Raw genomic sequence first — 27,157 nt, 5'->3', positions numbered from 1 at the left:
TCCTGTCACGGATAAAACTTCTCCATTCTTCCGATCGGTGTGGTTTCCAATGTTCGGACCTAAATGGTCAATAAGTCATCACCTATCCTGTGGATCCCATGGATCGGTGATAACTTGTTTTAACCAAAGAAGCCCTTTAATGCAAACTACCGTAATTGTACATCCCAGTTATGGTGGTGCATAGTAGATGTGGAGGAGCCGCCTGTGATTTACAATTGATATTCCACTATAACAGGGATAACGACTAACAGATATTTGCATATAGCTGTATGGTGGGCCCCTAGGGTCAATTCCCCCGGTGGGCCCCAGACACCCCAGTCCGACCCTAGTGGGAACATAGCCATAAAGTTCAGCTTTTTGTGCTGTAGACATCTCCTTCCTAATTCATTAACATGAAGTTGTTATTATCATTTGTAATGCTGCAGATACAGTGAAGCTGCAACCAAGTCATTACCACCTTGTCTGCAAGTCTGTTAGCTCACATTACTTTTGTCACTGTTCCCTCTACTCTTAGTACCCTACTTTGGATCCGTCCCTCTCAATAAACACAGAGATTGCCAATTGAAAAATTGTAGAGGCTGCTGTAATCACAGGGCTACATTAACTGGCAAATGCCCTGTAAACACAGACAAATCACTTTATAATTCATTTTTTTCATGTAATATTTAACACTGAGATGTATGCCCTTAGACATTTTAATTGGAGTTAGGAGGATTGGTAAATAGCTTAAGAAACGCTACCTTCTTTGTACTTGTGCTACATCTGCGTACTATAAAATATCACGTTATGATTTATTACAATGAATCATGTATTACAATTCAGTAGTTACCTTTATTTTAGCATTGTTTTGATTCTGTTCTTGCAATTGTCAGTTTGCACATCAGCTGAAGGCACTGTATATTTCTGTCATGAACACCTGTACGGTATACAGTTAGAGTTAGATTACTGTTCACACTTCAGTAATTGAAATCAGAAGATTCGAGGTCAAGGGCACGTGACATATTCAGATGTAGAAAGTAATCAGGAACTTGAGGCATCTGCGCGTGTGACAATCATTTTGCAAGGTTTGTTGAAGTACAAACAGGATGTCTTGTGCCCTGGTTACAAAATACGCAGGATGGCTAACCAACATAAATCATATGCAACCTCTCATCTGTACTGTAGTGACAAACAAGCGTGACACTGGCTTTACTTACATTTTTACATAGTAGGGAAAAAGTAGAGAGTCCAATTGCCATTAGACTATGTTCTGAGTTTATAATAAAATAAAAATGATTAACCTTAATTTGTCAAGGGCTGTGAAATCACAGGATCAGCAAGACAGGGTTGTGGTGCAAAAACAAATCATCTATTGTAATGAGATTTTGTGTTTTTATTAAGAAAAAAACTAAACTAGTTTGGTCCTTTATTTCCAGCCTTCTGAAATGGAGATTGTGGGTTCCGCTAAGCCTAATAAGTCTGAGTAGGTGGAAGGAGCGGTCACATAATGAAAATTGAGAGTAGGTTATGATTGGAGAGCTACTCTTATGGGTGAAACTTCAATCACTGCCTCCCCTATAGCAGGTTATCCTATAACCGGGCTGCACAACCTTTGGCCTGAGGGCCACATGTGGCCCGCAATGACATTCTGTGAGGCCCCCATCCATATGGACAGAAAAATGCTTGTCTACTAGGTTAGCTATATGTGGGCAGCCACAAACACAAGAGTAGTTGGTACGCGGCTAAGGAGCAGGGACTGGCAAGTACTAATGGTGCCCTGTGTAGACCTCTCTGGATGCCTCATCATCAGGACATGGGGTCTCTTAACCCATTTAGCACTCCAGAAAGTAGTATGTGAACTAGACAAGGTGAGAGAAGGTGGCCTTCTGTGTCTGTGGCTCCACTGTAATATATGGTAGTTCTGAATTACTGGTCAGTAAGCATAAAACCCATAATGTGTTGTATTGTAGAGAGCCATGTGCATTCATGACCTCTTCCTCTTTAGGGCCTATTTACACAGCTTTTTACAAGGATTTAGAAGTGGGAGTTTTTGAAAATCCACATAAAAAATATTTTAAATACACTTTGAATAAGCGTCTTATTGGTTTTACTGGGAAATGTACAAAATAACGTGAAAAAAACAGTACTTTGTGGACTTAATGAGCTTTTTCCCGTTTGAAATCATTAGGAAATTTTATGCAAAGAGTACTTGACACGTTTTTGGTGTGGATTTAGGAACAGAATCTATTTCTAAATCCTTGTAAGAAAAAATTCACCCAGTGTGAACATACCCTTAGAGTGCTGATTTTTAGAGGTAAGAGTCCCGCAAGTAGAATTTGTACCAATCAGACGTTTATGGTATATATTTTTGATATGCCAGAAATGTCACAGAAGGTAACACCCCTTTAATTTTTAGTGCGGCCCATGCATTAGTTAGGTATGAAACTGTGGCCTTTGGACCTAAAAAAGTTGTGCACCCCTGTCCTATAAGATACCTAAAATGAAGGGCTCCACTAGGTGACGGAAAACATTTAAAGATAACCAATCATATTTGCATATGGAAGTAGGTGCATGTCCCCTAATAAAAAAGAGAGATCCATTGTGCAATGAAAAATTTCCTACTGCAAATAAAGGCAAAACAGACTAGAAGTGCAGGCAGATAGTTAGCAACTACATGCCAATAATTGCTTAGACCTATGTGAAAAAAATAAAGTCCCGGATAACCCGTTAAACTGTTTTTTACAAGTGCAGTGACACACCCCTCGTGCATTTCCAGCCTGATTTGCATATAGCTTCTACTCTAGATTTTTTATGACTGGTCCTTCAGTTCCCTACAACAAAATATAGCAATAGAGCAACTTCTGTATGTGAGAACCTGCTGACAAGGTTCCCTTCAAAAATGTTCCCAGAACTTTTTACAACCCCTGTTTCCGTACAAGTGGCATAGTATGTGAATCTAGCAGGGGTGAAAATAACCAGTACACAATTATAATGTATAGCTGGGAAATCATAATTGCATCATCTACCAAATCAATTACCCCAAGAGAATAAAGAGGAAAATGTATCAAAACCAGTGCAAAGACAAAGTGGAGTAGCTGCCCATTTTCACAAATCAGATTTCAGCTATGACACCGCACAGGGTCTCTGGGACAAAAAGGAGGAATCTGATTGGCTATTATGGTAAAATACTCCACTTTTCATAATGTAATGGGATATACATTTTTTGACAACATGTGTTGATTAGTTGTAGCTGATGCACTTTTCACAAAAATTTACTGCATAAAAATAACTATAAATCCTAAAAAAAAATGCACAGGACTTTTGATTTTGGGGGATATGCCTTTAAACTCTTTACACAACATAATAGCTGAAATCACAATTTCCCCTAAAACCACCAAATATTTAAAAATGAATCACAATTTCAACCTTCAACCAAAGTTTGACCATAATTTGCATTTTACTTACAGAATGATAGCTCTTTTAATGTCGTGGTCATGTATAGGAAAGTGTCAGCTGGATCTGCCACCATATTACTTGTCAGGTTACTTTTTAGGGCTGGGATGAGGGGTAGGCAGAGTAGACAGCTGTCATGGTGGGTAAGGGCAATTGATAGTATAACGTATTGATAAAAAACTGCAAACTAAACATATTTTCTCATAGATTGTAAGCTCTTGTGAGTAGATCCCACTGACCTTGTTTAAATTATTAATTATTATATAATATCTGATTTTACCTGTTCATGTAAGCTACCAATTTGTAACTTGTTGTGGAATATGTTGGCGCTATATAAAGATTACTATTATAATGCTCCCATTGTAACAAGCAGCTTCTGTATACTATATTTTTTTTGCTATATACCTTTGTACGGAATAGGATAGGCGGCTACATTATCCTAGACAGCAAAAAAAAAAGTATAGTGATTTTATAAAAAAAACAAAAATACATTATTTTGGTCTCTGTTTAGCAATGTAAGTCCTACGGATACGTTTGTCATATATGAGGTTTTTCATATCTTTTGAACAAAGAATGCAAAATGCAATGATTGCAATAATTTCTGTAAACGCCATTACTGCACTCTGGCTACACCTCTACCTTCTGACTTACTAATATATGGCCACATTAAAATAAAAAATAAAATAAATCTTAGCACAGTGTGAGAAGAAACAGTATCAGCACTGTCTGGATAAAAAAGAAATCAGTAATGTACTAAACAAAAAGTGTTATGAAAAACCTCCCGCAGGCAAAGAAATGGCCGTGCGTCACTTTAAACAAAAGATACACTGTAGTTGGATTGTCATGGTTTATATGAAATGTCCCTTTAAATGTTGTCAGTCCTGAGGGTACAAAATATGGAAAATGCACAACTACATTAGGGTTGAGGTTTTGCTAGGGACAAGCCAAATGTCTGCAAGGCTACAATACTCCGGAACCGTATGATGATCAGTGCTTGAAGGCTGCGTACGGCCACATGTGTGCATCATCTGACTGTATGAAAATAGTGTCTTTTTTTTGCAGTCTTTTCAGACAGCAAACCAGCCATTCAGTCAGACAGTTTGCATCTGTTCGTTCCACAGAAACCCCCTGGAGAGTTGGTATCACAACAAATCGTTTGAAGATATGAAGATAGTTTTAGAGATGGAGCCCAAAGGAGAGAGAACAGCTCTGAATCCCAACTTTCTGTTTTCCTTTATATTTTATATACTTTTACAAAGTGTTGCAATGCGGAGTGGCAAATGTGACAGCACCATTACAAAGGGCCATCACTTGTATATAGGGTGCAAAACTGTCCATAATTGTTCTCTGTGAGAGCAGGAGCTCCAGAGTTACTGGCATCCATGCTTCATGATTAGTGCACCACTCCAGAGTTTTTTTTATTGCAGTGCTGGAGTGTTGCAGCTAATCTAAGTTTCCTGCATCTAGTATTAGATTTATCAGTCACCGTCTTCATCTTTTATCCCCCCGCTCCTATTGGTCTCCAGCAGTTTGTGACCTGCCAGATTGCTCCAGTGTTAACTGGGTAATCCGTAAGTCACAACTCAATGTAAGTCTATGAGAGCCAGAACGAGGTCAGAACGAGGCTCTCATAGACTTACATTCAGGCTCGGACTGGCCCACAGGAGAACAGGAGAATCCTCCGGTAGGCTGCTCCCGTGAAGGAGAGCTAATGAGTATTGCTATTACACTTGATTCACAATTTGCAGGAAAAGGTAAAATCTAATCATTCATTAAACAAGCTAGCCAATTTAATATTACATGGAAGCAAAAGGAAATGTGTATTAGGGTGAGGTTATTGTTGCATGTTAGCTGAAGAGTGGGCCCCAAGAATCAATGTTACTGGTGGGCCTTTGCCAACCCAGTCCGACACTGCTTACATTGAGTGCTTGTAACCGTTACCTCTAACTTCCAGTCAGTCAGAAGTTGCAGTCACAAGATGGCGGCGCAGGACTAGAGCGGCGCTGGGAAGAACCGAAAGCGGAGGCTGGTAAGTATAATACTACGGTCAGGGAACTTAGATTAGTTTCAGCACTCCAGCGCTGAAATGAAGAAAAAAAACACTGGAGTGGTGCTTTAACTGCAGTGTGCACCTCTGTGACAATGGAGGATAAGCCTGCTAAGAGTTACCCTAGGTATGCATGAGCATACAATTTTTCAGTCCGTTGCATGTGCACATCAGAGGATATATACTGAGTCTATAGGGGATATTTGCATTATGCTCATGCTGTTCTTTAAATGGTCAGCCGAGTGTATGTTAGTTTTTGGGGTACCTTCATGTAATTAGTGGGGTTGTTTACTACTGGATAACCCCATCATACATGCTAAAGTGCCCCAGATAAAATAAAAAACACGTGCTCAACCTCTCCGGCTGGCACATTTCCAGCAATGTATCTACAGCCTCTACAGTTCTGTGAGACAGCCACTGATTGACTGCAGCAGTCACATGACATAATGTTACGTGATCGCCAAGTGACACAGCGTTGACATTGCTAGAAAAGCTCTGGTCTGGAAGATATGTGGGGTTTTTATCCACTTTTGCTAGAATAGTCCCTTGACAAGACGTTGATAACATAGTGTAATCTGTAAGGAAACCTGGCACTAATTATCCCTCAGTACCCATCCAAATCATCTATGTAATGCAGACCAGAAAAGGTCCTTCAATCAGACTCACTCCTTGTACCCACTCTTCACTATGGCCAAGAAACCAACGCACACCATGTAACTTCTTTTCATGAAAGCTGATAAATGTCCGACCCATAACTTTAAGCAGCCTTACTTGATTTCAGCCATACTAGGTCTTAACTAAGATTAAGGGCAAAATTTCCCTTTCCCTATTTCTTTTCCCCCCAAAAAAATAATTTTATTTTAAACTCTATCGTTGTGTCATTTGTGGCAAGACACCACCAGAGGTATATGGCAGCAGCTTCTTTTCTTCTACTCATTCAGAACACAAGCACCAAATAATAGTTAGATCCCGGTACTACACAGAGAAAAGTGAAGGCAGTAGCGGTATGGGTAAATCCAGTGACTCAAATGTGGCATCCCGGTACCCGTTCTACTGCTGCTAAATGAGACAGTTGTAGTGTTGTATTAGATTTGTTCCATTTTGTGCACTGAGTTAGGGGATATAATACATTGCATTGTAAATTGTACTTTCCTGCCATCTGCTGGCCAATGTGTGTATATGAAGTAATGATTATTCTCATAAAAACAAGTGGTGGCCATAGCAACTGCTGGGAGGAGTCTCCCAGCTCAAGGCTCTCACTCTGACTGAACTCTGGTACAGACCAGTTGTGGGCGGTTCCTGCTGCCTCAGGAAGATTGAGGAGAGACATTATTCTCTCAGAGAAGTGTTTTCAATGCCAGTCTACGCTGAGGGGACATTTTTCCTCACATTTTCAATGCCAGTCTACACTGAGGGGACATTTTTCATCACATAATCTACTTCACAAAAAGAGTGAAGTGTCTTCTAGTCAGGAGAGAGAAAGCTGTACATGAACTCTCCTGGTCTCTGGTTATCCTGATCGCTTCTAGCCAGGACCAAATCCATGTGGCTGCCATGCCACTGACTTTGCTTAAACCTACCCCCTGCAAGAGGGAACAGTGGGATAAAAACTGTGAGTACATCCACACTTTAGTGTGTTTTCCACACAGAGCCTATCTGTGAAGGTCCCTCCATCAGTTTAATATTTTCTGGACTGTGATAGCATTTAAGAGCACTCTGCTCCAGCCGCCCTGGACAATACAATGCTTGTCTCATGAGGAGAAAACCATAACTTCCGTATGCACAATATACTGTGAACTTTGCCTGTAAGAGAGACTGTACCCTGTTACCTCATTCAGTAAAATTGTTATGTTTACAAGTTCACCTGCGTGTTTGGCTGCTTGAGATTGCACAAACATCACGGGCACTCCAAAACCTGCACCCAGACACCACCGTTACAGGAGTGCCCCCGGGTGGTCCTATACCATCCACAAGTGCTACCTCCCGCTTTTGAAATTGTTGTGGACATGAGGGAAGCGTTGAGGGGCCCAGCGACCCACTTCAGCTACCGTGACATCATTATCTGCTGCCAGTGAGACTACACACCCCTGCTGGCCCTTCTGCACCATCTGGTGCCTCCCCAGTGGCCCACCACATAAAGATTAAATTTTCTCTTGTTGACATTTATGTTCTAATTATGATTATTATTATAGCGCCATTTATTCCATGGTGGTTTACATGTGAAAAAGGGGGTATACATAGCAAAAGCATTTACATAATCTTAACAAAACAAGTCAGCAACTGGTACAGGAGGAGAGAGGATCCTGCCCGCGAGGGCTCACAATCTACATGGGATGGGTGAGGATACAGTAGGTGGGGATAGAGGTGGTAATGCAGCAATGTGGTGGAGCGGTGGTTACTGCAGGTTGTAGGCTTATCGGAATTGCCTACTACACAGTAAGAGTGCCCCTTTTGTCCTCCATAAATTTATAGTGCCCCTACATAGTAAAAATTAAAAATTCCGCTACTCTGCCATCCATAGAATATTTATGCCTCCTTTGTGTCCCATCATACCGGTTCCCCCCTTTCTGCCCCTACACAGTAAAGATACCCCTTAATGTCCACCATAGTAGTAACTCCCTTTGGGAACCTAAAGTAGAAATTGACCTTTATGCCTTCCCACAAGGTAGTGCCCATTTTGAATCCCAAAATTAATAATATCCTCTTTGTGCCTCAAAAGTATGAATCCCCTTTGTTCCCTTATAGACAGTGAGACTCTGTGTCCTCCTCAGTAATAATACCTCCTGCTTCTGCAGACATAGACGGTAGGCTCAGCGGCACACCCAGCACTGTGCAATGACTGCACCAATGAAGTAAGAGAACAAAATGTATTACTTTACCACTCTGCTCCCTGACACATCACAGCATGTGGTAGTGTGGTACCCCAACTCCTGCCAAGTCCCCTGCTCTTTAGCACCTCCCAGCTCAGAATCTGCCAGCAGTAAGCAGGGGAGTAGGAGTCGGGTAGCCACACCACTGCATAATGAAGGTTGTCCTCTTGCATTTACAGAAGCACTGTTGGACATAGGCTTTAGCAAAACAATTAGCAGGCCTGTAAGTGTTACTGTAGTGGGGGGAGAGTGGTGGGTTTGGGGCTGTAAATTATATAACCCCTATGTCTACGTTTCTGAAGGTATATGAAAGTGGGTTTTCTAAAACACTTTTGAAGAAATATTCTTATTTCAGCATTTCATGGAATAACTGCGTCCAAGTGCTGTCTGTAAAAATTTGGGCTGCAAAACCAGCAGCTACGCCGTTGTGCCTCCAGAACTCCCTTTCATTTGTAGGTGAGTTACTGAGACAACTTAGCAAAGCTGGGCTCAGATGTTTCCTTAGCCTAACCTCTGGTACACAATTATTGCTAAATCAACAGCACTAAAATAACATGTGGTATATATATTTGAATATTCACTATATCATAAATATATCCTCCTCAAAGAAAAGTGAATAGACTCAAGATATTCAATAAAATATATAGTTTCGTATTAATACATAGAGCTAAAATAGAACAGGGGGGAAAATAGGAAATTTACACGGGAAAGACTTAATCCCAAAAAGGCATGTAGGGAGTAGGTATGTAAAATAAGTGATGGTTTCCTTGAATGAATACAATATAAATATATGTAGACAAAAATATAGCAGTAACAATGCATAAATATACAAATTATTAATAAATAGAATAAATAAATCCAAGTGGATAGTTTACATTTAATCATGCTGCAGTATATACAGTGGTGTGAAAAAGTGTTTGCCCCTTCCTGATTTCTTATCCTTTTGCATGTTTGTCACACTTAAATGTTTCAGATCACAAAACAAACTTAAATATTAGACAAAGATAACACAAGTAACCACAAAATGCAGTTTTTAAATGAAGGTCTTTATTATTAAGGAAAAAAGAAATCCAAACCTACAGGTCCCTGTGTGAAAAAGTGATTGACCCCCCACCCTAAAAACATAAAGAAACTGTGGTTTATCACATCTTTGGGAAGCGGATTTCAATCTCCCTAGCCACACACAGGCTTGATTATTTCCACACCTGTTCTCAATCAAGAAAACACTTAAATAGGACAGGCCTGACAAAGTGAAGTAGACAAAAAGATCCTCAAAAGCTAGACATCATGCTGTGATCCAAAGAAATGTATCAGTCTGGCAAAGGCTATAAATCCATTTCTAAAGCTTTGGAACTCTAGCGAACCACAGTGGGAGCCATTATCAACAAATGGTGAAAATATGGAACACAGGTGAACCTTCCCAGGAGTGGCCGGCCAACCAGTATTACCCCAAGAGCGCAACAACGACTCATCCAAGAGGTCACAAAAGACCCCACAACAACAGCCAAAGAACTGCAGGCCTCACTTGCCTTGGTTAAGGTCAGTGTTCATGACTGGGCAAAAATGGAATGCATGGCAGAGTTTGAAGACAAAAACCACTGATGAGCAAAAAGAACATAAAGACTCATCTCAGTTTTGCCAGAAAACATCTTGATGATCGGCAAGACTTTTGGGGGAATACTCTGTGGACTGACGAGACAAAAGTTTAACTTTTTGGAAGGTGTATGTCCCATTACATCTGGCGTAGAAGTAACACAGCATTTCAGAAAAGGAACATCATACCACAGTAAAATATGGTGGTGGTAGTGTAATGGTCTGGGGCTGTTTTGCTGCTGCAAGACCTGAAAGTCTTGCTGTGGTAAATGGAACCATGAATTCTGCTGTCTACCAAAAAATCCTGAAGGAGAATGTCCGCCATCTGTTTGTGACCTCAAGCTGAAGCACACTTGGGTTATGCAGCAGGATAATGATCTCAAACACACTAGCAAGTCCACCTCTGAATGGCTTAAGAAAAACTAAATTAAGACTTTGGAGTGGCCTAGTCAAAGTCCTGACCTTAATCCAATTGAGATGCTGTGGCATGACCTTAAAAAGGCGGTTTATGCTTGGAAACCCTCCAATGTGGCTGAATTACAACAATTATTCAAAGATGAGTGGCCAAAATTCCTCCAGAGCGTTGTAAAAGACTTATTGCCAGTTATCACAAATGCTTGATTGCATTTGTGGCTAAGGGCAGTCCAACCAGTTATTAGGTTTAGGTGGTAATCACTTTTTCACACAGGGCCCTGTAGGTTTGGATTTCTTTTTCCCTTACTAATACAGACCTTCATTTAAAAACTGCATTTTGTGGTTACTTGTGTTATCTTTGTCTAACATTTAAATTTGTTTTGTGATCTGAAACATTTAAGTGTGACAAACAGGCAAAAGAATAAGAAATCATGAATCACTTTTTCACACCACTGTATATCATCAAATAAGCATAGTATATAACATTCAAAAAGAGAGAGAAGAAAGGAGAAAACATTATCATGTAAGGACATGGTATTTTATGACATATATATTGCAGCATGATTATATGTAAACTATCCACTTGTATTTATTTATTCTATTTATTTATTTAATAATTTGTATATTTATGCATTGTTGCAGCTATATTTTTGTCTACATATATGTATATAGTATTCATTCATTGAACCCATCACTTATTTTACATACCCACTCCTCACGTGCTTTTTTGGGATTACGTCTTTCCCATTTAAATTTCCTATTTTCCCCCCTGTTCTATTTTATCTCTATGTATTAATAAAAAACTATATATTTTATTGAATATCTTGAGTCTATTCAATTTTCTTTGAGTAGGATATATACACAATTATTTCTGTCTAGTCATTAAAGAAATAACCCTTTAAGCCTAAAATTGGCTTTTAACAACTTAGTAATACAGTGATTGCAGTTTATACATATTGCTACATATTGTAGTAGGAATGGAATACTGGGGAAAACAGTGTAGTATATTTTGAGACATATTATGTTAATTCTAGTGCTAACATAGTAATTTGTGGTTACTATTCCCCAGAGATAAAATATTTTCTTATCTTATCAACAATTATGATATATGAAGTAGAAAAGAAATATATCATACAGTGGCAAATGTTGCTCACAGACAACGCCATGCATAATACCCCTGCAAGTTTAAATCACCAATAGAGGGGCAATAATGGAGGAATTAATTTTTTCCCTCAATTATGAAAATATGTAAAGAGAGTTTACAAATTAATTTCTGAACAATTTATTCCCTTCACATAATGTTACCAGAATATGCCATAACAATAGATTTAGTAGAGTCCAGAAAAAGCCTACTGGGATTACTGGTCTGTTTTACCTGCACAGTAATACTACCGACCACCTGCTTGCACAGTAATACTCCTTACCACCTGCCTGCACAGTAATACTCCTTACTACCTGACTGCACATTAATATTCCCTACCACCTGCCAGCACAGTAATACATCCTACCACCTGCCTGCACAGTAATACTCCCTACCACCTGCTAGCATAGTAATACTCACTACCACCTGCCAGTAAAGTAATACATCCTACCACCTGCCTGCACAGTAGTACTCCTTACTATCTGCCTGCCCATTAATATTCCCTACCACCTGCCAGCACAGTAATACATCCTACCACCTACCTGCACAGTAATACTCATTCCCGCCTGCCTGCACAGTAATACTCCCTACCAACTGCCTGCTGTCACGGGTGTGTCAGAGGTGACAGACAGTCGCCCTGCAGTTGGTTGCAGGAGATCTCTACATTTGGCATTACAGACATCTTCTTAGAGGCTGGCTGTCTCTAGGACCCAGTGGCTACCTCTCTCTGGCTAATTAACTCCCTGGCCTGAGTGTATAAATACCTGGTGTGTCTGAGATTGAGGTGCCGGTGATATTCATTACTACTTGTGAGGCTTTAGCAAGAGCAGTACTTCATCCTCTCTGGAGCTTGAGGCCATGTGCGCATTTGTCTCGTTTAAAGCTGAGCAATCAACCCAATGTTTCTCAACCCTTTATTGTGGAGGTTGATGCGTCAGATGTCGGGGTTGGGGCTGTGTTGTCTCAGGGTTCGTCCCCTGGTAAATGGTGTCAATGCGCCTTCTTTTCTAAAAAATTGTCCTCGGCTGAGAGAAATTATGATGTGGATAATAGGGAACTTTTGGCGATCAAATTGGCGTTCGAGGAATGGCGACATTGGTTGGAGGGAGCTGTCCATCCTATTACTGTTATTACTGACCATGAGAACCTGTCATATCTCCAGTCAGCTAAATGTCTCAACCCTAGGGAAGCCAGATGGTCCCTGTTTTTTACTAGGTTCAATTTTGTTGTCACTTTTCGTCCAGGGGTCAAAAATGTCAAGGCTGATGCTTTGTCCTGGAGCTTCCTTGGTGTTGGTAACCTTGAGAACCCTGCCCCAATATTACAGAAAGGGGTAGTCATTTCGGCACTGTATCCTGAACTGGAGGGTGAGGTGTTGGAGGCTCAGGGGGACGCCCCTGCCTCCGGCCCTTCAGGAAGTTTATTTGTACCATCTGGTCTGCGCCGCAAAGTAATTAAGGAACATCATAACTCTGTGCTTGCTGGGCATTCAGGTGGTAAGGCAACCGCAGACCTCCTCTCTCGTAGTTTTTGGTGGCCGGGATTGCATCAGGATGTAATTGAACACGTAGCTGCTTGTAGGTTTCGCACACCCGTCCGTCTGGTATTCTTCTTCCGCTACCTATCCCTAGTAGGCCATGGACACACTTTTCCAGGGATTTTATTACTGACCTACCGGTTTCTGCAGGCAAAACGGTGGTTTTGGTGGTAGTAGATAGGTTCAGTAAAATGGTTCATTTTGTCGCATTGCCTGCACTTCCAAATACCAAGACACTTGCTCAGGTGTTCATAAATGAGATTGTGAAGCTTCACAGGGTTCCCTCCGATGTGGTGTCAGATTGGGGGACCCAGTTTGTTTCCAAGTTCTGGAAGGAATTCTGTTCTTGACTGGGGGTGCAGCTGTCTTTTTCCTCTGCCGTCCACCTTCAGTCGAATGGACAGACCGAACTGTCAATCAGAATTTGAAGACCTACCTCAGGTGTTTCATTTCCGAAAATCAGAAGGATTGGGCATCCTACCTACCGCTGGCAGAATTTGCCATTAATAATCATTGTCAAGAATCCACTGGAAGGTCACCGTTCTTTGGTGCATATGGTTATCACCCACAGTTTGGTACCTTAAGTAGGGGGGGAGCTTCAGGAGTTCCTGAGGAGGAACGGTTTGCTTTGTTGCTCTCCTTGGTATGGCAGGGGGTGCTGAGTAATTTAAAGATCATGGGAGACAGGTATAAACGTATGGCTGACAGAAAATGCTTGCCAGGTCCGGACCTGAATGTGAATGACTTTGTGTGGTTGTCTACCAGGAATATAAGATTGAAAGTTCCTTCTTGGAAGCTGGGACCTATATTTATTGGTCCCTATAAAATAACCGTCGTCATTAACCCAGCAGCGTTTCGTCTTGAACTTTCTCAGGCCCTTAAAGTCCACAACGTGTTCCATAGGTCCTTACTTAAAAAATATGTGGAACCTCTTGAGCCCTCACCTCTACCACCGCCCCCAGTAATGGTTGATGGTAATCTGGAGTTCCAGATTTTGAGGATTGTAGATTCTCGTCTCCAACGTCATTCTCTACAATACTTGGTGCACTGAAAAGGCTATGGTCCAGAGGAGAGAATGTGGGTTTCAGCGTCAGAGGTGAACGCTCCCAGATTGGTTCGATCATTTCACACCTCTTTTCCTGAGAAACCTGTCCTGAGGCCACTCGTAGAGGGTGGGGTACTGTCACGGGTGTGTCAGAGGTAACAGACAGTCATCCTGCAGTTGGTTGCAGGAGATCTCTACGTTTGGCATTACAGACATCTTGTTAGAGGCTTGTGTCTTTAGGACCTAGCGGCTACCTCCTTCTGGCTAATTAACTCCCTGGCCTGAGTGTATAAATACCTGGAGTGTCTGAGAGGTAGGTGCCAGCGATATTCATTACTACTTGTGAGGCTTTAACAAGAGCAGTACTTCATCCTCTCTGGAGCTTGAGGCCATGTGCGCATTTGTCTGGAGTCGTCTAAAGCTAAACAACCCCCCTTGTTTGTCTACCCTTGTTGTCTATAGAGTTTAGTGAAGATCGACTAGTGCTCATCTCCTCCCTTCCCTAGCTTAAGCCATACACCAGGGAAAGTCAGGGTGAGGCACGCATGCAGCGATTGGTGAAGAGCCAATATAGGGACGGTAGTTGAGACACGGTGACACTAGACAAGACTGGGAGGTCTCCACTCCCCCCTTTCCCTAGTGTCTGGGCTCCCTTTTCTTCTTCCCTCTGTGTTGCACTAAGTCTTTCTCACACCCTGTGTGACTCCAGAACAGCAATACTCCCTACCACCTGCATGCACAGTAATACTCATTTTCACCTGCCTGCACAGTAATACTCCTTACCACCTGCCTGCACAGTGATACTCATTACTACCTGCCTGCACAGTAATAATCCTCCTTACCACCTGTCTGCACAGTAATACTCCATAACACCTGCCTGCACAGAAATACTCCTTATCACCTGCCTGCACAGTGATACTCCTTACCTCCTGCCTGCACAGAAATAATCCTCCTTATCACCTGCCTGCACAGTAATACTCCTTAACACCTACCGGAACAGTAATACTCCCTACCACCTGCCTGCACAGTAATACTACCTACCACCTGCCTGCACAGTAATACATCCTAACACCTGCCTGCACAGCAATACTTCTTACCACCTGCCTGCAGTGTAATAGTCCCTACCATCTGCCTGCAAAGCAATACTTCTTACCACCTGCCTACACAGTAATACTCCCTACCACCTGCCTGCACCGCAATACTCCTTACCACCTGCCTGTACAGTAATTACTCCCTATCACCTGCCTGCGCAGTAATACTCCTTACCAATTGCCTGTGCAGTAATACACCATACGACCTGCCTGCGCAGCAATACTCCTTACCACAAGCCTGCGCAGTAATACATCTTACCACCAGCCCGCGCAGTAATACATCTTACCACCTGCCTGAGCAGTAATACTCCTTACAACCTGCCTGCGAAGTAATACTCCTTACAACCTGCCTGTGCAGTAATACTAATTACCACCTGCCTGCACAGTAATACTCCTTACCACCAGCCTGCACAGTGATACTCCTTACCACCTGCCTGCACAGTAATACTCCCTACCAACTGCCTGCACAATAATACTCCCTACCAACTGCCTGCACAGTAATACTCCTTACCACCAGCCTGCACAATAATACTCCCTACCACCTGCCTGCACAGTAATACTCCTTACCACCTGTCTGCACAGTAATGCACCATACCACCTGCCTGCACACTAATACTTCTTACCTCCTGCCTGCACAGTAATACTCCCTACCACCTGCCTGCACAGTAATACTCCTTACCACCTGCCTGCACAGTAATACTCCTTACCGCCTGCCTGCACAGTAATACACCTTACCACCTGCCTGCACAGTAATACACCCTACCACCTGCCTGCACAGTAATACTCCCTACCACCTGCCTGCACAGTAATACTCCCTACCACCTGCCTGCACGGTAATACTCCCTGCCACCTGCCTGCACAGTAATACTCCTTAACACCTGCCTGCACAGTAATACTCCTTAACACCTGCCTGCAAAGTAATACTCCCTGCCACCTGCCTGCACAGTAATACTCCCTACCACCTGCCTGCACAGTAATACTCCTTACCCCCTGCCTGCACAGTAATACTCCTTACCCCCTGCCTGCACAGTAATACTCCCAACCAACTGCCTGCACAGTAATACTCCCTACCACCTGCCTGCACAGTAATACTCCCTACCACCTGCCTGCACAGCAATACTCCTTACCTCCTGCCTGCAGAGAAAAAAACTCATTACCACCTGCCTGCACAGTAATACTCCCTACCAACTGCCTGCACAGTAATACTCATTACCACCTGCCTGCACAGTAATAATCCCTACCACCTGCCTGCACAGTAATACTCCATACCACCTGCCTGCACAGTAATACTCCCTACCACCTGCCTGCACAGTAATACTCCCTACCACCTGCCTGCAAACAAATATTTCCTACAACCTGCCTGCACAGTAATACTCCCTACCACCTGCCTGCTCAGTAATAATCCTTATCACCTGCCTGCACAGTAATACTCCCTACCACCTGTCTGCACAGTAACACTCCCTACCACTTCCCTGCACAGTAATACTCCCTACCAACTGCCTACACAGTAATACTCCCTACCACCTGCCGGCACAGTAATACTCCTTATCACCTACCTGCACAGTAATACTCCCTACCACCTGCCTGCGCAGTAACACTCCCTACCACCTGCCTGCACAGTAACACTCCCTACCAATTGCCTGCACAGTAATACTCCCTACCAACTACCTGCACAGTAATACTCCCTACCAACTGCCTGCACAGTAATACTCCCTACCACTTGACTGCACAGTAATACTCCTTAACACCTGCCTGCACAGTAATACTCCCTACCACCTGCCTGCGCAGTAATACTCCCTACCACCTGCCTGCACAGTAATGCTGCCTACCACCTGCCTGCACAGTAAGACTCCCTACCACCTGCCTACAAAGTAATACTCCCTACCACCTTCCTGCACAGTAATACTCTCTACCACCTGCCTGCGCAGTAATACTCCCTGCCACCTGCCTGCACAGTAATACTCCCTACCACCTGCCTGCACAGTAATACTCCTTAACACCTGCCTGCACAGTAATACTCCTTTCCACCTGCCTGCACAGTAATACTCCCTGCCACCTGCCTGCACAGTAATACTCCCTACCACCTGCCTGCACAGTAATACTCCTTACCTCCTGCCTGCACAGTAATACCCCCAACCAACTGCCTGCACAGTAATACTCCCTACCACCTGCCTGCACAGCAATACTCCTTACCTCCTGCCTGCAGAGAAAAAAACTCATTACCACCTGCCTGCACAGTAATACTCCGTACCAACTGCCTGCACAGTAATAATCCTTACCACCTGGCTGCACATTAATAATCCCTACCACTACACAGTAATAATCCCTACCAACTGCCTGCACAGTAATACTCCCTACCAACTGCCTGCACAGTAATACTCCCTACCACATGATTGCACAGTAATACTCCTTAACACCTGCCTGCACAGTAATACTCCCTACCACCTGCCTGCGCAGTAATACTCCCTACCACCTGCCTGCACAGTAATACTGCCTACCACCTGCCTGCGCAGTAAGACTCCCTACCACCTGCCTACAAAGTAATACTCCCTACCACCTGCCTGCACAGTAATACTCTCTACCACCTGCCTGCACAATAATACTCCCTACCACCTGCCTGCACGGTAATACTCCCTGCCACCTGCCTGCACAGTAATACTCCCTACCACCTGCTGCACAGTAATACTCCTTAACACCTGCCTGCACAGTAATACTCCTTTCCACCTGCCTGCACAGTAATACTCCCTGCCACCTGCCTGCACAGTAATACTCCCTACCACCTGCCTGCACAGTAATACTCCTTACCCCCTGCCTGCACAGTAATACTCCCAACCAACTGCCTGCACACTAATACTCCCTACCACCTGCCTGCACAGTAATACTCCCTACCACCTGCCTGCACAGCAATACTCCTTACCTCCTGCCTGCAGAGAAAAAAACTCATTACCACCTGCCTGCACAGTAATACGCCCTACCACCTGCCTGCACAGTAATACTCCTTACCACCTGCCTGCACAATAATACTCCCTACCACCTGCCTGCACAGTAATACTCCTTACCACCTGTCTGCACAGTAATGCTCCATACCACCTGCCTGCACACTAATACTCCTTACCTCCTGCCTGCACAGTAATACTCCCTACCACCTGCCTGCACAGTAATACTCCTTACCACCTGCCTGCACAGTAATAATCCCTACCACCTGCCTGCACAGTAATACTCCTTACCACCTGCCTGCACAGTAATGCTCCCTACCACCTGCCTGCGCAGTAATACTCCCTACCACCTGCCTGCAAACAAATACTTCCTACAACCTGCCTGCACAGTAATACTCCCTACCACCTGCCTGCTCAGTAATACTCCTTGTCACCTGCCTGCACAGTAATACTCCCTACCACCTGCCTGCACAGAAACACGCCCTACCACTTGCCTGCACAGTAATACTTCCTACCACCTGCCTACACAGTAATACTCCCTACCACCTACCTGCACAGTAATACTCCTTATCACCTGCCTGCACAGTAATACTCCCTACCACCTGCCTGCGTAGTAATACTCCCTACCACCTGCCTGCAAAGCAATACTCCCTACCAATTACCTGCACAGTAATACTCCCTACCAACTGCCTGCACAGTAATACTCCCTACCACATGATTGCACAGTAATACTCCTTAACACCTGCCTGCACAGTAATACTCCCTACCACCTGCCTGCACAGTAATACTCCTTACCAGCTGCCTGCACAGTAATACTGCCTACCACCTGCCTGCGCAGTAAGACTCCCTACCACCTGCCTGCAAAGTAATACTCCCTACCACCTGCCTGCACAGTAATACTCTCTATCACCTGCCTGCACAGTAATACTCCTTATCACCTGCTTGCACAGTAATACTCCCTACCACCTGCCTGCGCAGTAATACTCCCTACCACCTGCCTGCACAGTAATACTCCCTACCACCTGCCTGCAGAGTAATACTCCCTACCACTTGCCTGCACAGTAATACTCCCAACCAACTGCCTGCACAGTAATACTCCCTACTACCTGCCTGCACAGCAATACTCCTTACCACCTGCCTGCACAGTAATACTCCTTACCAACTGCCGCCACAGTAATACTCCCTACCACCTGATTGCACAGTAATACTCCCTACCACCTGCCTGCACATTAATACTCCTTACCACCTGCCTGGACAGTAATACTCCTTACCACCTGCATGCACAGTAATACTCCCTACAACCTACCTGCACAGTAATACTCCCTAACACCTGCCTGACTGTAATACTCCCTACGAACTGCCTGCACAGTAATGCTCCCTACCACCTGCCTGCACAGTAATACTCCCGACAACCTGCCTGCACAGTAATACTCCTTACCACCTGCCTGCACAGTAATACTTCTTACCACCTGCCAGCACAGTAATACTCCCTACCATCTGCCTGCACAGCAATACTCATTATGACCTGCCTGCACAATAATACTCCTTACCAACTGCCTGCACAGTAATACTCCCTACCACCTGCCTGCACAGTAATACTCCTTACCACCTGCCTGCACAATAATACTCCCTACCACCTGCCTGCACAGTAATACTCCTTACCACCTGTCTGCACAGTAATGCTCCATACCACCTGCCTGCACACTAATACTCCTTACCTCCTGCCTGCACAGTAATACTCCCTACCACCTGCCTGCACAGTAATACTCCTTACCACCTGCCTGCACAGTAATAATCCCTACCACCTGCCTGCACAGTAATACTCCTTACCACCTGCCTGCACAGTAATGCTCCCTACCACCTGCCTGCGCAGTAATACTCCCTACCACCTGCCTGCAAACAAATACTTCCTACAACCTGCCTGCACAGTAATACTCCCTACCACCTGCCTGCTCAGTAATACTCCTTGTCACCTGCCTGCACAGTAATACTCCCTACCACCTGCCTGCACAGAAACACTCTCTACCACTTGCCTGCACAGTAATACTTCCTACCAACTGCCTACACAGTAATACTCCCTACCACCTGCCTGCACAGTAATACTCCTTATCACCTGCCTGCACAATAATACTCCCTACCACCTGCCTGCGCAGTAATACTCCCTACCACCTGCCTGCAAAGCAATACTCCCTACCAATTGCCTGCACAGTAATACTCCCTACCAACTGCCTGCACAGTAATACTCCCTACCACATGATTGCACAGTAATACTCCTTAACACCTGCCTGCACAGTAATACTCCCTACCACCTGCCTGCACAGTAATACTCCTTACCAGCTGCCTGCACAGTAATACTGCCTACCACCTGCCTGCGCAGTAAGACTCCCTACCACCTGCCTGCAAAGTAATACTCCCTACCACCTGCCTGCACAGTAATACTCTCTATCACCTGCCTGCACAGTAATACTCCTTATCACCTGCTTGCATAGTAATACTCTCTACCACCTGCCTGCGCAGTAATACTCCCTACCACCTGCCTGCAGAGTAATACTCCCTACCACTTGCCTGCACAGTAATACTCCCAACCAACTGCCTGCACAGTAATACTCCCTACTACCTGCCTGCACAGCAATACTCCTTACCACCTGCCTGCACAGTAATACTCCTTACCAACTGCCGCCACAGTAATACTCCCTACCACCTGATTGCACAGTAATACTCCCTACCACCTGCCTGCACATTAATACTCCTTACCACCTGCCTGGACAGTAATACTCCTTACCACCTGCATGCACAGTAATACTCCCTACAACCTACCTGCACAGTAATACTCCCTAACACCTGCCTGACTGTAATACTCCCTACGACCTGCCTGCACAGTAATGCTCCCTACCACCTGCCTGCACAGTAATACTCCCGACAACCTGCCTGCACAGTAATACTCCTTACCACCTGCCTGCACAGTAATACTTCTTACCACCTGCCAGCACAGTAATACTCCCTACCATCTGCCTGCACAGCAATACTCATTATGACCTGCCTGCACAATAATACTCCTTACCAACTGCCTGCACAGTAATACTCCTTACCACCTGCCTGCGCAGTAATACTCCCTACCACCTGCCTGCGCAGTAATACTCCCTACCACCTGCCTGCAGAGTAATACTCCCTACCACTTGCCTGCACAGTAATACTCCCAACCAACTGCCTGCACAGTAATACTCCCTACTACCTGCCTGCACAGCAATACTCCTTACCACCTGCCTGCACAGTAATACTCCTTACCAACTGCCGCCACAGTAATACTCCTTACCACCTGCCTGCGCAGTAATACTCCCTACCACCTGCATGCACAGTAATACTCCCTACAACCTACCTGCACAGTAATACTCCCTAACACCTGCCTGACTGTAATACTCCCTACGACCTGCCTGCACAGTAATGCTCCCTACCACCTGCCTGCACAGTAATACTCCCGACAACCTGCCTGCACAGTAATACTCCTTACCACCTGCCTGCACAGTAATACTTCTTACCACCTGCCAGCACAGTAATACTCCCTACCATCTGCCTGCACAGCAATACTCATTATGACCTGCCTGCACAATAATACTCCTTACCAACTGCCTGCACAGTAATACTCCCTACCACCTGCCTGCACAGTAATACTCCTTACCACCTGCCTGCACAATAATACTCCCTACCACCTGCCTGCACAGTAATACTCCTTACCACCTGTCTGCACAGTAATGCTCCATACCACATGCCTGCACACTAATACTCCTTACCTCCTGCCTGCACAGTAATACTCCCTACCACCTGCCTGCACAGTAATACTCCTTACCACCTGCCTGCACAGTAATAATCCCTACCACCTGCCTGCACAGTAATACTCCTTACCACCTGCCTGCACAGTAATGCTCCCTACCACCTGCCTGCGCAGTAATACTCCCTACCACCTGCCTGCAAACAAATACTTCCTACAACCTGCCTGCACAGTAATACTCCCTACCACCTGCCTGCTCAGTAATACTCCTTGTCACCTGCCTGCACAGTAATACTCCCTACCACCTGCCTGCACAGAAACACTCCCTACCACTTGCCTGCACAGTAATACTTCCTACCAACTGCCTACACAGTAATACTCCCTACCACCTGCCTGCACAGTAATACTCCTTATCACCTGCCTGCACAATAATACTCCCTACCACCTGCCTGCGCAGTAATACTCCCTACCACCTGCCTGCAAAGCAATACTCCCTACCAATTGCCTGCACAGTAATACTCCCTACCAACTGCCTGCACAGTAATACTCCCTACCACATGATTGCACAGTAATACTCCTTAACACCTGCCTGCACAGTAATACTCCCTACCACCTGCCTGCACAGTAATACTCCTTACCAGCTGCCTGCACAGTAATACTGCCTACCACCTGCCTGCGCAGTAAGACTCCCTACCACCTGCCTGCAAAGTAATACTCCCTACCACCTGCCTGCACAGTAATACTCTCTATCACCTGCCTGCACAGTAATACTCCTTATCACCTGCTTGCACAGTAATACTCCCTACCACCTGCCTGCGCAGTAATACTCCCTACCACCTGCCTGCACAGTAATACTCCCTAACACCTGCCTGCAGAGTAATACTCCCTACCACTTGCCTGCACAGTAATACTCCCAACCAACTGCCTGCACAGTAATACTCCCTACTACCTGCCTGCACAGCAATACTCCTTACCACCTGCCTGCACAGTAATACTCCTTACCAACTGACGCCACAGTAATACTCCCTACCACCTGATTGCACGGTAATACTCCCTACCACCTGCCTGCACATTAATACTCCTTACCACCTGCCTGGACAGTAATACTCCTTACCACCTGCATGCACAGTAATACTCCCTACAACCTACCTGCACAGTAATACTCCCTAACACCTGCCTGACTGTAATACTCCCTACGACCTGCCTGCACAGTAATGCTCCCTACCACCTGCTTGCACAGTAATACTCCCGACAACCTGCCTGCACAGTAATACTCCTTACCACCTGCCTGCACAGTAATACTTCTTACCACCTGCCAGCACAGTAATACTCCCTACCATCTGCCTGCACAGCAATACTCATTATGACCTGCCTGCACAATAATACTCCTTACCAACTGCCTGCACAGTAATACTCCTTACCACCTGCCTGCGCAGTAATACTCCCTACCACCTGCCTGCGCAGTAATACTCCCTACCACCTGCCTGCAGAGTAATACTCCCTACCACTTGCCTGCACAGTAATACTCCCAACCAACTGCCTGCACAGTAATACTCCCTACTACCTGCCTGCACAGCAATACTCCTTACCACCTGCCTGCACAGTAATACTCCTTACCAACTGCCGCCACAGTAATACTCCCTACCACCTGATTGCACAGTAATACTCCCTACCACCTGCCTGCACAGTAATACTCCCTACCACCTGCCTGCACATTAATACTCCTTACCACCTGCCTGGACAGTAATACTCCTTACCACCTGCCTGCACAGTAATACTCCCTACAACCTACCTGCACAGTAATACTCCCTAACACCTGCCTGACTGTAATACTCCCTATGACCTGCCTGCACAGTAATGCTCCCTACCACCTGCCTGCACAGTAATACTCCCAACAACCTGCCTGCACAGTAATACTCCTTACCACCTGCCTGCACAGTAATACTCCTTACCACCTGCCAGCACAGTAATACTCCCTACCATCTGCCTGCACAGCAATACTCCTTATGACCTGCCTGCACAATAATACTCCTTACCAACTGCCTTCACAGTAATACTCCCTACCACCTGATTGCACAGTAATACTCCCTACCACCTGCCTGCACAGTAATACTCCCTACTAACTGCCTGCACAGCAATACTCCTTACCACCTGCCTGCACAGTAATGCTCCTTACCAACTGCCTGCACAGTAATACTCCCTACCACCTGATTGCACAGTAATACTCCCTGCCACCTGCCTGCACAGTAATACTCCCTACCATCAGCCTGCACATTAATACTCCTTACCACCTGCCTGCACAGTAATAGTCCTTACCATCTGCCTTCACAGTAATACTCCCTACCTCCTGCCTGCACAGTAATACTCCCTACCACCTGCCTGACAGTAATACTCCCTACCACCTGCCTGCACAGTAATACTCCCTACCACCTGCCTGCACAGTAATACTCCTTACCACCTGCCTGCACAGTAATACTCCCTATCAACTGCCTGCACAGTAATACTCCCTACCACCTGCCTGCACAGCAATACTCCTTACCACCTGCCTGTACAGTAATACTCCTTACATCCTGCCTGTACAGTAATACTCCTTACCACCTCCCTGCGCAGTAATACTCCCTACCAACTGCCTGCACAGTAACACTCCTTAACACGTGTCTGCACAGTAATACTCCCCCACTTGCCTGCTCAGTAATACTCCTTACCGCCTGCCTGCACAGTAATACTCCCTACCACCTGCCTACAGAGTAATACTCCTTACCACGTGCCTGCACAGTAATGCTCCTTACCACTTGCCTGCACAGTAATACTCCCTATCAATGGCCTGCAAAGTAATACTCCTTACCACCTGCCTGCACATTAATACTCCCTACCACCTGCCTGTACAGCAATACTCCTTACCACCTGCCTGCACAGTAATACTCCCTACCAACTGCCTGCACAGTAATACTCCCTACCACCTGCCTGTACAGTAATACTCCCTACCACCTGCCTGCACAGTAATACTCCTTACCACCTGCCTGCACAGTAATACTCCTTACCACCTGCCTGCACATTAATACTCCCTACCAACTGCCTGCACAGCAATACTCCTTACCACCAGCCTGCACAGTAATACTCCCTACCACCTGCCTGCACCGCAATACTCCTTACCACCTGTCTGCACAGTAATACTCCTTACCACCTGCATGCAGTAATACTCCCTACCACCTGCCTGCACAGTAATACTCCTTACCACCTGTCTGCACAGTAATGCTCCATACCAACTGCCTGCACACTAATACTCCTTACCTCCTGCCTGCACAGTAACACTCCCTACCACCTGCCTGCACAGTAATACTCCTTACCACCTGCCTGCACAGTAATACTCCTTACCGCCTGCCTGCACAGTAATACTCCTTTCCACCTGCTTGCACAGTAATACTCCCTGCCACCTGCCTGCACAGTACTACTCCCTACCACCTGCCTGCACAGTAATACTCCTTACCCCCTGCCTGCACAGTTATACTCCCAACCAACTGTCTGCACAGTAATACTCCCTACCACCTGCCTGCACAGTAATACTCCCTAAAAACTGCCTGCACAGTAATACTCCCTACCACCTGCCTGCACAGTAATACTCCCTACCACTTGTCTGCACAGTAATACTCCCTACCACCTGCCTGCGCAGTAATACTCGATACCACCTGCCTGCACAGTAATGCTCCCTACCAATTGCCTGCACACTAATACTCCTTACCTCCTGCCTGCACAGTAACACTCCCTACCACCTGCCTGCACAGTAATACTCCTTATCACCTGCCTGCACAGTAATACTCCCTACCACCTGCCTGCGCAGTAATACTCGATACCACCTGCCTGCACAGTAATACTCCCTACCAATTGCCTGCACAGTAATACTCCCTACCAACTGCCAGCACAGTAATACTCCCTACCAACTGCCTGCACAGTAATACTCCCTACCAGATGATTGCACAGTAATACTCCTTAACACCTGCCTGCACAGTAATACTCCCAACCACCTGCCTGCGCAGTAATACTCCCTTCCAACTGCCTGCACAGTAATACACCCTACCACCTGCCTGCACAGTAAGACTCCCTACCACCTGCCTACAAAGTAATACTCCTTACCACCTGCCTGCACAGTAATACTCTCTACCACCTGCCTGCACAGTAATACTCCTTATCACCTGCCTGCACAGTAATACTCCCTACCACCTGCCTGCGCAGTAATACTCCCTACCACCTGCCTACACAGTAATACTCCCTACCACTTGCCTGCACAGTAATACTCCCTACCACCTGCCTGCACAGTAATACTCCCTACCACCTACCTGCACATGAATACTCCTTACCACCTGCCTGGACAGGAATACTCCTTACCACCTGCCTGCACAGTAATACTCCCTACCACCTGCCTGCACAGTAATACTCCTTAACATCTGCCTGACTGTAATACTCCCTACCACCTGCCTGCACAGTAATACTCCCTACCACCTGCCTGCACAGTAATACTCCCGACCACCTGCCTGCACAGTAATACTCCTTACCATCTGCCTGCACAGTAATACTCCCAACCATCTGCCTGCACAGCAATACTCCTTATGACCTGCCTGCACAATAATACACCTTGCCAATTGCCTGCACAGTAATACTCCCTACCAACTGCCTGCACAGTAATACTCCCTACCAACTGCCTGCACAGTAATACTCCCTACCACATGATTGCACAGTAATACTCCTTAACACCTGCTTGCACAGTAATACTCGATACCACCTGCCTGTGCAGTAATACTCCCGACCACCTGCCTGCACAGTAATACTGCCTACCACCTGCCTGCGCAGTAAGACTCCCTACCACCTGCCTACAAAGTAATACTCCCTACCACCTGACTGCACAGTAATACCCTCTACCACCTGCCTGCACAGTAATACTCCTTATCACCGGCCTGCACAGTAATACTCCCTACCACCTGCCTGCGCAGTAATACTCCCTACCACCTGCCTGCACAGTAATACTCCCTACCACTTCCCTGCACAGTAATACTCCCTACTACCTGCCTGCACAGCAGTACTCCTTACCACCTGCCTGCACAGTAATACTCCCTACCACCTGCCTGCGCAGTAATATTCCCTACCACCTGCCTGCACAGTAATACTCCCTACCACTTGCCTGCACAGTAATACTCCCTACCAACTGCCTGCACAGTAATACTCCCTACTACCTGCCTGCACAGCAATACTCCTTACCACCTGCCTGCACAGTAATACTCCTTACCAACTGC

At 45.4% G+C, this 27,157-nt stretch overlaps 1 protein-coding gene across 2 annotated transcripts in view; it reads right to left on the bottom strand.

The window, feature by feature from the left end:
• Nucleotides 1-27,157, bottom strand: part of P2RY8 (P2Y receptor family member 8) — a 105,565-nt gene that overhangs the window by 64,580 nt on the left and 13,828 nt on the right. The window contains exon 2 of one of the 2 annotated variants that reach the window (XM_073670731.1): nucleotides 830-916. The exons of the other annotated variant lie outside the window; for it this stretch is intronic. The gene's annotated coding sequence lies outside the window, so the exon portion shown is untranslated. The remainder of the gene's footprint in view (nucleotides 1-829; nucleotides 917-27,157) is intronic. 2 annotated transcript variants of the gene reach the window in all.

The sequence above is a fragment of the Phyllobates terribilis genome, unplaced genomic scaffold (genome assembly GCF_046119375.1).
Source record: "Phyllobates terribilis strain yellow unplaced genomic scaffold, ASM4611937v1 Scaffold_2__4_contigs__length_985480577, whole genome shotgun sequence".
Classification (NCBI taxonomy): Eukaryota; Metazoa; Chordata; class Amphibia; order Anura; family Dendrobatidae; genus Phyllobates; species Phyllobates terribilis.
This window is presented reverse-complemented; position numbering and strand designations above follow the sequence as displayed.